The sequence below is a fragment of the Thermobia domestica genome, chromosome 2 (genome assembly GCF_964235325.1).
Source record: "Thermobia domestica chromosome 2, izTheDome1.hap1.1, whole genome shotgun sequence".
NCBI lineage: Eukaryota > Metazoa > Arthropoda > Insecta > Zygentoma > Lepismatidae > Thermobia > Thermobia domestica.
In genome coordinates this window covers 45350857-45367140 of record NC_137455.1, presented here as the reverse complement: position 1 = coordinate 45367140, position 16284 = coordinate 45350857, and positions in this window count along the sequence as shown.

Here is a 16284-nt window from a genome sequence, read left to right as displayed (position 1 = left end):
TACTTTAAAAAAAAATATTCAGAAAGTTGTTGGCGGGGACGAAAGTCTCTCCATGTCCCCCGCGTAACTACAGAGAAGCTCTTCAATGGTTTTGAGGCATTATGTAAATACAAATTCAATCTTTTAGGCAACATACCTTCACTGTATTTCAACATTTAGATAACCGGTATGTCGAGTCAAAATCGTAATAAAACATACCGCCTCTGCTTTTTCTCCACTTCAAACACTGGAGGTGACATTACTTTATACGCACGGAGGTGACAAATTCCACCATTGTGGCACGATTAAGATATACCCCTAAGGTTAGATTCTGTTTACCCTTATTTTCAGCACTAATTCTTAAAAAGTAACATTATGATTCAACTAAATTAAATTATCATCTATAAATACCTTCTTATAATTTCGAACGGAGTTGACAGCTTGTGGTGAACCAAATTATAACAAGTGAGATTTCAGACTAATAAAAAGGAACAATCACCACCAACAAACTTACCTCGCTTAACTGGCGCTTTTCTTGGAAAGTTCCATAAACTAACAAGTCCTGAGACTACGACAAAAATTAAGTTGAGAAATATGGCGGACATATTTCAAATAGAATGACCCATAAATTTAATTTATGTAATTACACATGAAGGTTTGATGTTATTACTAAGTTCCCTCCCCCCTAGAAAGCAAAAGGGAACGAGGTTCTGGGGAAGTGTTCGGAGGTGCCTGGAAATTTTCCCCTTCTTCCCCTTCAATTACCACACTGCTGTTTGTCATGGGCCAAATTATGATGAATTTTAATTAAACTATCATAGTATAATTATTTCCTTGTTGAATTACCGATACTTTTTAGTGGAAAAAAAGGATGAAATTTTAAAGTCCCAAATCAAGGTAAGTAGACCAACGTAAAGGAAAATGAAAGTGTAAAATTTTCCATCTAGTTATGTGTACAATCCAAACTTAAAATTTCGCATGTAATTAAGCTTACAGTACAAATTTTGTCTATTTTTCTCACAACTTTATGGGTTGATTGCCCTGTGCTGTAAGCGCTCCATATAATAAACATGGAAACTGGAATGTACGTATTTTTTCAAGTAGTTACCTCATCTAAAAACTTACAGGCCTCGAAAGCCAAGTAGTAGTATAAGTCCTATTGTTATTATTACAATTAAAAGTATCAATATCCAAAAGTGCCTGAAGTTCTTTTTTTCACTTGGTTAGATATAATCACCTCCGGTAAGTAAACAGAAACAAATGGAAAAGGAAGACTCTGATTGTAGACATTCTCTGTAAAGTGGTACGCAAGTATAGAGCTTTTATACTCTGGTGGCACACAAGTGTTTGCCTGGTAATTTTTCGTAGTGTGTTTGGCTTCCGTTAGATGTAGCTAGTTGGTTGCAAAAGACTAAATGTTGCAAAAGTGTAGGTGGCACAGTGGGTTGTATTGAAATCAAGGTTGTAGCGAAAGAGTTAATTTATAACATTGTTCGGCGTAAGCTCCAAACTGCGATAAACAAAGCCACGTGAAACTAAATCTCGCTGATTTGCTGTTGTCCTACCGACGCTTGTACTCCTCCGCAAAATAGTTCATGTGATTGGATTATTACTTTTACTATGAAGCTTCATATAAAACTGCTATATTATTATAAATGACAAAAATATAATATGGATTATCTAATAATACTGCAATCGAGTGTGGCTAATGAAACAATAGAAATAAACACTAAGCATGCGCAGTAATTATGGCGCCAACTCAACTGTGGAGGGGTGTTCTGCTTTTAAAATCTGAAAGGTGACTGGCATGAATCCCGGTTCGCATTTTCGCCGATCCCAAGAGGTTCGTCCAATATATGGCTGAAGTAGCACTCTTATTGGCCACATACGGATGTTGTCACAAAGATTCAAGTTCAACTTGCTACTATGCTTGTTGCTTTCATTTCTCTGTTTTGTGTCTGTGTGCGTGTTTAAAACAGAGAGAGGAAATTATCAGTATTGTTACTTGTGAAATACATTGCATTATAATTCTTGATTTATATTCACTTCTTACGCGGTACAATTAAATTATTCTTAAATGAGCCTTCGTCCAAATATGTTTTAAAAAACGCACTTCACATGAATGTTATTATTGTCTACAATTTTAACATTTTTATTAGATCACAGAGACAACATTACCAGATCGTACTCAATGAATACACCGGCTTTTGCAGAAATCATGCGCTTTGTAATGCAATATCTTTTGATTTCAAATTTAGAATATATACAGAAGTTGGGTTCCACTTGATGTTGTAAAATTGAAAACGTCTTGGTCTTGTTACTTTTACCATGTACAAAAATGTTTCTCGGATTAACTTTACATTACACGCTCGAGTTCGTCTACATTTGCATCGAAAAGTAGGTCAGGTTTAGAAGTATTTTGGGGCAAATCACGTTGTAGTGTCGTTATTGATAAGCCATGCTTCAGTTCAATTGCACGAGAAATGCCCACAAGCTTGAGCTAGATAGCCATTATTAGCTAGCATTCTTTATGAACCACATAAGGATGCCAAATGGAACATACAATGTAAATTGCATTATGTTTCGTTGGACCCTTTCAACACCAAGGTTATAATAAGAGATGGACCTACTGCTTCACGTGGAATCCGATATCCGAACCACATGGGATTACGCCGGGAATCGAATCCGGATCTCCTGGGGCAAAGACACGTACGTTAACGATATAGCCACGAGATAGTTCCAGACAATGTAAAGTTAACCCTGCTTTTCTTTAGAATGAATATACCTGGGTCAACTTCGCATCGCATTAAACTTTAAACCAGTGGTTCTCAAGGGCTAGCCTTCTGAAGGGAACTTGAAGAACAAGCGAGGGATTACAAGCTGACTACAGAAATAAACTGTAAAATTGTCAATAAACTTAACAGATGTTATGTGTTTGATATTTTGTCTTTCTTATACTCCTATTCGAGACTTTTAAGTAATTAAACATTTAATAAATATAAACAAATAAAAACAAGGCGAATGGTTTGAGGTTTGGAGTCCCGTTCAGCAGCAAAGCTTTATGAGACTGAAGCTACAGCTTAACGTAAAATCCTAACTATGTAAGTTCTCGCCGGAAAACGAACTCAGGTCTTCCGTGCCGAAGACGTCTAGTCTTGTTGTTTATAAATTTGTAACACTACACTTACATGGTTCAGTGTATATATAAGCTAGTTCCTAAGAAATGCTCTTAGTTTCTAAATTACTGCATATAGCTTCCTAATGTGTAGGTGGATAGCGTACGCACCTTTGGCGCAGGGGTTAGTGTTCAACTCCCGGCAGAAGCTGATGAGACTTCTGCTGAAAGGAACGCTAAATTCAAATTGAAAATCAAGTCTAATTACTACATCTTACCTGTAAATTGCCAGGTTTTGGAATGCGGTTTCAAAATCTCCAGTAAATGCAACATACAATTGTCTGCGGTGCTTTAAGGCTAGTGTTTTCAGATCTGTTATCCTTGCTCTTAACCTCACTCCATGTGCCATTCAGGTGTCTGTTTTCGTAGATCCCCTACACTTCCCAGTGGATTATAAAGCAAATGCTATCTTGAAAGCATTCATAGCAGAATGGAAATCCGCAGATGGAATAGGCATATTTAAACATTACGAGTTTCGTAAAGAGATAATTTAAAAAATGAAGTCCTGCAGTTCGTACGTGAATTGGACGTGGAGAAATATTTTGTATCAGATGTTATTGTCGTGTCTTTATTGATAATGGTTTCTTGATACAATTATATCATCAAGTGCGTACAATACAAGCCAATCTGTGTTGAGTGGAGCACCAAGTTAGTTTTACGTCAAATCCGAACTAGGGCAGGGCGAAGCAGAAGCACAAGCTCGAGGTTATAAAATGCAGGGGCGGATCCAGGACGGACATTTGGGAGCGGTGGATTGTAATACTGCTACTTAGAGCCACTTTTAAGTTCCAAACTCTGGGATGGATTTTATTTATATATAAAATAAGAAAGTTTTCTCTTCTGGGGGGCAATCGCCCACTCGGAATCCGACCCTGATAAAATGTAAGTGATAATGTTTAAGGCAGTGGTTCCCAACCGTTTATCTGGCGCCTCCTTCTTAAAACCTGTATACTTCTCGCTAACCACCCTCCCCCTCATTGACCATATGTGCTCTTTTGTCTGATTTCAGATTCAGCATTGAAATCTAAGGTCTTCAATAATAATAATAACGATAATACAATAATAACCATATTTTCATCTTTAGTTACATTGACGTCTTCGTCGCGGGAGACCTGAGTTTGATTTTCGGCGAGAACTTATGTAGATAGGACTTTATGTTAAGTTGTAGCTTCACGTCTTATATAGCTTTGCTGCTGAACCGGACTCCAAACCTCAAATCACTCGCCTTGTTTTCATCTGTTTATATTTATTAAGTATTTAATTACTTAAAAGTCTCGAATGGGAGTATAAGAAAGACAAAATATCAGGCACGTAACATCTGTTAAGTTTATTGACAATTTTATAGTTTATTTCTGTAGTCAGCTTGTAATCCCTTGCTTGTTCTTCGAGTTCCCTTTGGAGGATGGTCCTTGGAAACCATTGGTTTAAATTTTAATGCGATGTAAAGTTAACCCAGGTATATTCATTCTAAAGAGAAGCAGTGTTAACTTTACATTGTCTGGAACTATCTCGTGACTATATCGTTAACGTGCGTGTCTTTGGCCCAGAAGATCCGGATTCGATTCCCGGCGTAATCCCATGTGGTTCGGATATCGGATTCCACGTGAAGCAGTAGGTCCATCTCTTATTATAACCTTGGTGTTGAAAGGGTCCAACGAAACATAATGCAATTTACATTGTATGTTCCATTTGGTATCCTTATGTGGTTCATAAAGAATGCTAGCTAATAATGGCCATCTAGCTCAAGCTTGTGGGCATTTCTCGTGCAATTGAACTGAAGCATGGCTTATCAATAACGACACTCCAACGTGATTTGCCCCAAAATACTTCTAAACCTGACCTACTTTTCGATGCAAATGTAGACGAACTCGAGCGTGTAATGTAAAGTTAATCTGAGAAACATTTTTGTACATGGTAAAAGTAACAAGACCAAGACGTTTTCAATTTTACATCATCAATTGGGTGGAACCCAAGTTCTGTATATATTCTAAATTTGAAATCAAAAGATGTTGCATTACAAAGCGCATGATTTCTGCAAAAGCCAGTGTATTCATTGTGAGTACGATCAGGTAATGTTGTCTCTGTGATCTAATAAAAATGTTAAAATTGTAGACAATAATTACATTCATGTGAAGGGCGTCTTTTTAAAACTGATATTTGGAGGAAGACTTATTTAAGAATAATTTACTTGTACGGAGTAAGAAATGAATATAAACCAAGAATTATAATGCAATGTATTTCACAAGTAATAATACTGATAATCTTCTCTCTCTGTTTTTAAACACGCACACACACACACAAAACAGAGAAATGAAACCACCAAGCATAGAAGCAAGTTGAACTTGAATCTTTGTGACGTCATCCGTATGGGGCCAATACGAGTGCTACTTCAGCCATGTATTGGACGAACCTCTTGGGATCGGCGAAAATGCTCCCGGTTCCGCGAGTGTTGTGGTGAAACACCAACAAGGCAAACCTTTACTCAGTAAGCAACAATTGTTTACGAGCGAAATTCAAATACTTTTTTTTTTAATCTTTCGAGTTTCTTTTCTTTCTTTTCTGCTGCTGCTGTAAGTATCTGGACAACACGAAACAGTATTGTCAAAATGCACGTGCACAATTTACTCCTCCCCGTGGGGAGTGGGAGTGATACATCACTAGCCAATCGTATTTGTGACAAGCGGAAGGATACAAATATTTTGTTTATCGGAGTTTAGAGCTTACGCTGAACAATGTATAGGTATATACTCTCAGGAGTTATTCAGAGTAGCCGTTTATTTTTTCCTACATGAGGCTGGTCGATAATAGTTTATAGAACATAAATCTGATACATTAAACATATGTATACTTTTACCGAACACTACCGTACAGGATACAATCATAATATCTATATATATAAAAGAGAACGTACAAATCCTTTGTCCGCTCATCACGCTAATACGGCTGAACCAATTTCTTTTATTTTTGGGGGGTTATTAGGATTTGGACCCTAGATGGTTTTTATCATATCACTTTAATTTTCAATTACCAGTGTCTTGAGATAATTGACCATTCAGGTGTCCATTACGTACAAATCCTTTGTTAGTTCATCATAGGTATAAAAATAAACGTATTTATATACAACCCGCATGACCGTGTCACTCGGCGGGTTAACATACATGACAGGCGTTATAATGGTTTTTATCATATCACTTGAAAGCGAAAAAGTAAAAATTATCTAAGTAACAAAGTTTATTGCGTTCGGGGGTGACCGCAGCGAAGCGGGGCGGGTTAACATAAATGACAGGCGATATAATGTTAACATTTACTGCAATCTTCTATGGTTTTTATCATATCACTTGAAAGCGAAAAAGTAAAAATTATCTAAGTAACAAAGTTTATTGCGTTCCGGGGTGACCGCAGCGAAGCGGGGTGAACGCTGCTAGTTTGTGTATAATTTTAGTTCAGTTTTCATTTCATAGAAGTAGCGGGTTTTTTTACGATTTGGTTTCAGGGGGTTTGCTAACTTTATTCCTGGAAATGTGGAAATCCTGCAATATATATAAAACAATAAAAAGTTGCGATAAAATTTCGGTGAGTACTTAAGCCCCCTTAAATATGTCACTGCATAGAGTACAATATAAAATAACAGGCGTTGATTCAAATGAAGTTTTTTCTGAACACTATAATTTCTAGTGAAGTCATTATCACGTGATGAATTAATTAAATACCGTATTGTACTTTAAAATGAGAGTTGCAAATAACAAAGGCTTATCCAAGAAATTTGACAGCTAACTATAAGAATGCACTTTCTTTTTATCTCCCTGCATTTCAGGCCCGCAACTAGAGGGGACTATAGGGGGGTCTGCCCCCTAAACTTTTCATAGCCCATCTATACCTCAATACAAAATGCTATTATTAATACAAAAATCACAGTTTAGATATTGGAAAGGAAACTTTTAATGAGTTGGCCCCTCTATTTATAATAATTATTCATGCCCCTCAAACCTCTGTGGTTGGTTGTGGGCTAGCTCCACTTCCAAATATACGGGAAATGAAAACAGCAAGTGAGGAGGAAATTCCCCTTATTCCCCCTGCAAATCTCAGACAGAAGAAAGTATGAACTGAACTTCAAAATATTTGTAATCAAGCTAAATGAGAATATTCCATTAATACATATTGCGTGTTTTCCTCATGTAAATATTTTATTATTATTATTATTATTATTATTATTATTATTATTATTATTATTATTATTATTATTATTATTATTATTATTATTATATAATAATAATAATAATAATAATAATAATAATAATAATAATAATAATAGACTACTTTCCGTCTACTTTTGCGTATATAAATATTCATTCTTTCTTGTTAAATTAAACAACAAAAAACTACTATGTAGGACATGCACTAAACAGTGTTAGAAATAAAGCTAAGAAAGTTCTTTAAAAGAAATAGATTTGGTAGTTTTTTTTGTTTTACTCAATAAGGAAAATAGATTCCTGGCTATAATTTTAAACATTTTATACTACATTAAAACCTATTTGTGCTTTTAGTTTATCGGGCCTACCCTACTTGTGGGATTATGCTTCGCCACTGTGTGCATCATGAAGTTTGATTAGGGCAGAAGAAAAGGGAACAACCTCAAATTTTCATAGAAATTTTGTGAAAATTCTTGTTTTTCTCCTCATTCCACCATTTTCCATTTCATTGAATGTCCATGGACCTGAAACTTACGTCTGTTATGAGTAAAATGCCTCAAATTTTATGAGTTTACGCTTATTGGAGCCTGATCTACAATCATTTGAAAGCAAGGGGAGACTGGCCCGGCATGCCACCCTTCAAATGCCGAGTGGGTCCATTCCAGGTTTAAATAGAGATGGGCCCAATTAGAACCTTACAGGGCAGACCAGTATTAAAAAAATATTGCTTAACTAATTTATATCCCATTGACTGTTATCTGTATTTTAAAAATTAAAGTTTCAAAACAGAATATTTTCTTCTTCACGTTTATCCGATGATCGGGTCTTCGAACACCGCAAGGTTATGTGTTATAATACCAGTTGGCAACGAGCCAATTAATATATTTTTTTAAAAGACGTACATTTGATTCGATTTTTAAATCATCGCCCATTCCTGTTCTATTCAGAAGCCAGTGACGTTTTAAATAAGCATTTCTTCCTAAGTGTTGTTGTTGTGGAAAGGCGAAGCGTTTTTGAACTCCATTGTTCTCGGGCCAAGGGTTAGAAAAAATCCATGTTTTATCTATTGTATATGTAAATGAGTGTAACTAAGTTCGTTCTCCAACTTCTCCTTGACCGCTGGACCGTATTTGATGAAGGCCCAACGTAGGCTTTCATCTTGTTACTTTGATTAAATTACGTATCCTAAGGGGAAGTTGGAGGAAATCAAAATTATACGAAAAATTGAGTAGCTCACGATTCTCTCAAATTAGGAAGATGAAACTTGGTATATCAATTGTTCATTAAAGTAAAACCTCTGTGACCCAGCGCTTCTGAATATTCCGTTTTAAACAGGCAAGGGGGCATCTTCTACAATATAACACTAGTTGGCAATTGGCGGACCGCAGTCCTAGTCCGAACCGCGGAAGGTCAGAAACTACACCGTCAACTTTTTTTTTTTTGAAAGTATAAATTACTCAAGTGAATTATTTTTAAAAATATCTTCCTATAGATATCGATACGTTTGAGCGCCATCTTTTCATTTTTATAGTACTTTGCTAGTAACTGCGTGATTGATTTGAGTTTTTAATGTTAAGCAGGTAGTTGGTGTGCTGTGTAAAGTAGACAGTGCCTGATGAAGCCGATATGTTCAGTAAGTTGGCAAAACTGTTACACAGTTTTTTTTATTTTTATTTAAGTAAATGTTGTTTTGTTCCAAGGATCTTATAAAATAGAGGATCTGCCCTTACAACAAAATCTTGAAGCCATACGTCACAGTTTCGCCACCCCTACTCTGCCCACTCCGCCCAATAGGATCGCAATGTTTTGAGCCAACAATCATGGCGGAAACGAAAGTAGCCAATCAGACGATGGCAGAAACGAGAGTAGCCAATCAGACGTGCCGATGCTCTATTTTTTTTTTTTTTTTTTGGCTTCATCGATTTAATAGGATGAAGATACATATGGGCAGATCCTCTATTTATAACATCCTTGCTTTGTTCGGTCATTTGTATATCTAGTTTCAGTAATTAAATATTTATCACTACTATTATTATTATTATTATTATTATTATTATTATTATTATTATTATTATTATTATTATTATTATTATTATTATTATTATTATTACTTTAGGTACCGGTAAATGCATTTCTATAAATGGAAGTTTAAGTAAACCTAGTGCATCAAGAAATGTAACTTTTTTTTTTCTGTATTTTGCAGTCAGCTTCGGAGGCATCGCCAGTTTCTTCTGTGGGTCCAGTTTGTTGTCCATCATAGAATTCCTTTACTTCTTCACAGTAAGACATTTGGTTGAAAGAAATAAAGAATTCCAGAAGAGAAGAAAAATGCGCCGCAGAACTTTTTACTAGCTTGTTTTAAAGATAAGAATTATCTTGAAATAATTTTAAGGTTTTAAAGTTCTTAAATATTAGTAAGAATTGAGGGAAATAAGATTAAATAATTTACATATCGGTAGTAATGAAATTATACATTTACTTTGTGCTTAAGTCTAATAATGGTTTGGATAATCAACAATGAGAATTCTTGATCAAGGAAGCCTTTATATTAAACAGGAGCTTACACACATAGCCCAGAAATTTTCTAACGGTAAGACAAGTTGCTCTATAAATGTCGTTAAACATTGTAGTGAAGCGAGAGATAGTGAGCAGAGGCGGCGTAGGTTTAACTGGGACTTGGGATAAACCAAGTGAAATTCATCGAAATCAATTTTCGAAAGCAATTTGAGGATATATTGTTATATTTTTGTTTTCCGTTACTACCCATCAAGCGAGGAGATTACTAGTCAGATTTTGACGGGTATTTATTTTTGTGTATATTTTAAATTGTTTCTTTTTTATTTTGATATTTGTTACGTTGTTTTCTTAAAGAATGATCTGCATAAATGACTATGTACTGTATACTACACCGTATTACTATTTTGCTAGCTTGTTTTGCGTAAAATACTTTTCTAAATTTTTGTATTTTAGTTGTTTTTTAAAAACTTTTTTATTATTTGTATTTTTATGGGGCTTATGTGCAATATGACCTTCATAAGTGACTATTCAGTGCATTTTGTTACATGCTGTGACATTTCCAACTATCTTCTGCTTTAGTAGCTGAGAAAGTTTCAATTATTAGCATATCCTTAAAATCAAAATCGATGTTGTTACATGTTCAATGGAAAGAACAGTCAGATTATTAGGTCTTTCCTGGTTCACGGCAGAACGGCGGTACCATTTTATTAGCTTCATTCTACTGAAGGACCCCTCACATGATGCGACAGATAACCTATAAGTATTGTAATCAAAATTTGAGGTGCAGATGCCATACTCTTTTAGGCTGCAAGTCTTGTGGAAGGTATGTATTTCAGGATATATTCTTTAAAACTAGGAATGCAATGGATGTACCCGATTGCAATGAAATGAGCTGAGCGAGCTTAAACTACGTAATCATTCCTGGCCATTATGCAATAATAAATGCCATTTTTAATTGTTGACAAAAAAATCGCGTGAAAACTTTTTCCCCATGTTAAGTCTATGCAAGCGTTTTTCGGTGATTATTCCTCGATGGTACATCGGATTTTTTATTTCGACCTATGTTGTCACTCAGCACGACATACTCTATCAGTGTGCTAAGTTTTCTTGAGATCGGCCAAACGGTCTAGGAGGAAGCGTTTTTCGGTCATTATTCCTCGATGGTACATCGGATTTTTGATTTCGACCTATGTTGTCACTCAGCACGACATACTCTATCAGCGTGCTAACTTTGGTTGAGATCGGCCAAACGGTCTAGGAGGAGTTCGCGGACAACCAAACGGCTAACCCGAGTATGAGCTTCGCTTCGCTCAGCTCAAAAAAACTGGTATAATTCCACACAATCGAAATCATTTTGATAGAATCATTTCAAAACAGAACAACATACTTTCAGTCTTTCTTTACTTTCATCTGATTGCTGTTGGATGAAACTGGCAGCGAAACAGCGATCATTTAAGTCTCACATCTGAAAGAAAGAAACCATCAAACATTTGTTGTCTCATTTCATGTCGAACTTAATTGATAGAGCGCTACATTTCGGCTTGTGCTGTCAATGATTTATCACTTATTTCTTCTCCAGGCATCCATCTTCTTCTTCTACAACCCTCCCATTGTCACGTTCCATTCTTTGCTCTTTTCTTCTACTTCACGTATGACGTGCACCGGCAGAGTGTCTCCAAGTATCAGTTGCTCTCACTATGCTTTCAAACTGAATTAAAGCGTGATGGGAAGTCACATCCTTAGATTGCAGACGTTTTTGGATCCGATCAATATATTGGAGAACTTCAGATCAGAAATAAAGGAAGACAATAAAGTGAAATAAATGGATATTTGAAAGAAGACCCATAACTCCTTGGCTATCAAATGTTGCAGTCGAAGTGTCAAGCATTTCTTCTAGTGTATCAATAACCTAATCCAGTCGACCAGAAAATACGTTCACAGCTTCTGGTTTGGAACTCGATCCAATATCATTTCCTCGCTTCAGACCAATTCAGTTGTACTTTTGAAGAAGACTCCACCGACGAGTAGACCTAGAGAAGAACACCTATAAATGTCCTCTTGCTCCAAAGAAAGTGACTACTATAATGTTAAGTGTGTACGCCAACACGATTCAAGAAATGATTGTTGCAGAAAATGAATTAGACACAAGGGAATCTGGATTCCATATCAAAGTTTAAACTCCAGAATATTGATTGACCATTGTATTCTGGTAGTCATACGCTTGTCTTCTGCAATAGTGAGTGAATGTCAAGTCCACTACGGTGAAGTTTCTTAAATATGTTAGCAGAAATACAATCAGCTGTCTTCCTTTCAATACCAATAAAACCAATAAATGTTTTCTGAATTTGAACTGAATTTCACTGTATCTCCACAAATGAAATAATTAGTGGTAATTGTTTTACTTGAGAGCAATCAGAAGCTGAATCAAATATAATACTGAAGTATTTCGCGCTTTTCCCAGCTTCAAATACAGTATGTATTGACGAACTTTTTCACCAAGAAGGCTAAACAGTTCCTTTTGAAGTCAAAAACGTGGTTATTCAATCGATATATGCTTTCATGAACGGATCAAATTTCGCCAGAAACTTCATTACAGCTAAAAAGTTTCCCAGATTCGGATTTTCTGCGAGACCTCCTCTCCCCGCGAAAGAAAAAAACTCTTGTTTTGCAACCGCTCTTAAACGTCTCTCCATCTTTTGGCTGAGGATTCTATTTGTCTTTTGCAGACTATAAATGATCAGTTCATATTTGTTTATGCGACGTTCTAGGTATTTCCATTTCCAAAAAGCCAAACGATGTCCCAAGTTGTTTTCATAGGTCAGAACTCTCGGATTTAATTTCCTCCAAATGAAGAAATCATCAATGCTACAAAAATTGCTCCTTTTCATTACCTTATCAGGGAATAAGGCGCAACAGAAGCAAAACAACAATTGCTTCTGTGGTGAAATAGCATAACCAAATTCTGGAAACTTTTTTGTTTTGTCCATTTGCCATTTTTCTTTCAAACTAGTCTTTCGAAAGGGAACATCCTACACTACCTTTGGAAAACTACAGTCTTTATTCTGAAGTTATCCTGGACAGATCTCAACCATTAACTGGTGAACCCCCATTCAACATCATGAAACACAATCTCTAATCATGAATGTGCTTGCTCCTGCTGGCTTCTCGACAAGTAAATTCTTTCTCGGTAGAGTATTTTACAGCAGTTGCAGACGACTTCATTTCCGTTGGTAATTGCTGCTTTGTTCGTGATCCATTACTTAATCCTTTACTTTATCATCATTGTCATAGTCACTAATTTTAACAACAAATTTGTCACCATATAATGAAGTTGTCGTAGGTGAAATCTCATCCTAGAACTCACTTTCCGAATCCGCAGATACCGAAAGAGAATTTAAACTGACCAAAACGTCATTTTCATAATTGTTTTCGGGTTTGAGCTTACAATGCATTCAACATACTTCCATAAACGGTATGAAAGCTTCTTATACTTTCTTTTGTCAGCTTTTCTCTATTTAGTTTTTCTACTCCACTGGGATATTCTAATTTACATAATTGACGGTAGAGCATACTCATGCACCTTCACAGTAAGTAGCAAGTTAGGCAATAAATATTGCACCTTAATGATTTTACGTACAATTTGTCCATTAAATTTATTTCTTACTGTTGTATGTACAGTCAGCGACAGTAGAAACTGGAGGTTGGATACATAAGAAATGATAGCTTTTTCCAGTAGGAGAATAGTTTCACTCGATGTCTGATAGTTGGACAACCAACATGACAGCAAATACGTGCCCGAAAACATAACATGCCAGGATATTCCTCCATTTGGAGGAAAAAGTATTACTATCTGAGAGCATCACTTAGAGAAACAACCACGAGATAAATCTGCAGAAAATCCATTCACTTTAAGATCAAAGAGATAGGAATTAATGCAAAGGAAACGAAAAGAATAATACGCATCATGCAGAGACCGAAAAAGTATGGAAAGCTAAACAAAATGAGAAAAGAAGGAAAGAGGGAAAGGAAAGAGCAAAAGACATGGGAATAAATTAAATTTTAACACTTAAGGATAAACAGTGTCCGTCTTTCCCCCTGACCCCATCGTGGGTTTTCTCCCTTCATAGGATAAATCTCTTTCAGTATCAAACGCGAACATCATTTATAGCGTTGAAAAAAAAATAGCTCAGTCTAGGCCGAGACTCGAACCCCACACCCTTAGAATGACAGTCTCACGCGGTATCCACTTACCTACACAGGCTCTATCTATAAACCACCTATTACCCGCGCTGTTATCAAACGTGTTAAATCAGCCATTGTCGGTGAGCCACCCCAGTTCCATTTGAAGTTTAAATTTTATTTACCTCACTTAGCCATCTATGGGTAGCAGTCCCCTTGCTTTCATAAAAAACATTTGTTCTGTAGATTAAAATCAAGAATGAATTAATCTGTACTCTTGGGTGCTCACTGGTGCACCAACATATCTATCTATCTATCTATCTATATCTATATGTCTATCTATCTATCTATCTATCTATCTATCTATCTATCTATCTATATATATATATATATATATATATATATATATATATATATATGTGTGTGTGTGTGTGTGTGTGTGTATATGTGTGTGTGTGTCGAATTGATTTTGGATTAAAAGAGCGACTTCGTAAATTTACGGAACGCGTGTTAACACGACAGTAAGGACATCTCGTAACGTTGTTAGGTAACACACGCACTGTAAATAAAGTTTCAAAACCAGAAGTCGGAAGATATGCCGTGGGTAAGTCGGTAAGACGTCTGCTTGCTGAGTGCAGAAATTCGGGTTCAAATCTTGGCTGTTACGTTTTTTTTTTTTTTTTTGTTCCGTTGAAAATACATTTCTATATTTTTGCGTTTGAAATTGGTTTCTTTCATTTTTTGTAGATTATCTTAAATTAGTGAAGGCCAAGTAAGGTCAGATTACATATATGTCTGCTTTATCTGTGTGTACAGTCCAGAGATGGAGTGAGTCAATTGGGTCAAGATTTGTGAGTAGGTCAGTGGATCGTGGGTCAACAGGACGTGACTAACTGTGACACACCACCCCCCGTGGCCTCTCTGACTCACACTGACCCTACGTTTTAAATTTTAAGGTCTCCCTCTTTATTCGGCCTCCCTCCTTATTATTAAATTCAATGTATAGATAATTATTGAGTTGAGTTGATTTTGAGTTTAGCGCCCTTTTCAGCAGCGAGGCTATATGAGACGGGACCTACTGATTAACATAGAAACCGAAAAACGTGAGCTCCCGTTGGGAATCAAACCAGGGTCTTCCACGCCACAGGTATATAATAGTGTCTTATATAGCAGTTAATATTTTTGCTATAAAGTATCAAATAACTAAACATTTGATGTAAATAAATGAGAAACCTAAAATATTGCAGATTACTGCAATTGCGATTTAATTCAATTTAAGCATTATACATCCATATGATTGTTAAAGTTGCTTTATAAAGATGCAGATTATGAATTATAGTAATTTTTTCAATGAAATGAAATTAAATTAAGTTTGACGTCCCATGCTTATGTCGGCTAGGTAAAGGAGACGGTGATGATGAGAAGTGAACGAAAATTGTGCAACGATGTAGGTAGGAGGAAACAGGAGAATCCTGAAGAAACGAACGCACACGGTGTTTCTTCACCACAAATCTGACTTTGTGCAAGCTGGGATCGAACCAAGGACCCCATGCACCAGAGGTGAACGCTCTACCACTAAGCCACTTTGGCCCTATGAAAAATACAACCATATTTATTCTCTCTCTCTCTCTCTCCATTTTTATATAGGTATCAGAAGCATGAATAATTTTCATTTTGGGGGGTGTGGTGGTTTAGTGGTAGAGCGTTCACCTCCGGTGCTTCGGGTCCCTAATTCGATCCCAGCTCGCGCCGTTTGGACTTTGTGGTGGACAAACGCCGTGCTGGTGGGTTTTCTCGGGGTTCTCCCGTTTCCTCCCACTTTCTTCATTCCACCATTTCACTCCTTTCTCATTATCACCGTCTCCTTTAGCCTAACCGGCATAACCATGGGACGTTAAACATAAAGATTTCATTTTATTTCAATTTTTGTTTTGAACGTATGGTTTCAAGTTGGTATTAAACTCAGAACTCTGATCTTAATGAGTTGAGTTGATTTGGAGTTTAACGTCTCTTTCAACAGCAAGACCATATATGACGTGGACATATTGATTAACGTAAAACCCGAACCATGTAAACTCCCGCCGTGTGGTGGTGATTGTGATTTTGAGTTTAACTGCCCGGTCAGCAGCGTGGCTATAGGAGACGTGGACCTACTGATTAACATGGAATACGAAACACATGAGCTCCAACCAGGAATCGAACCCGGGTCTCCCACGATAAAGTCGTGCGTACGCTAACTCCCAC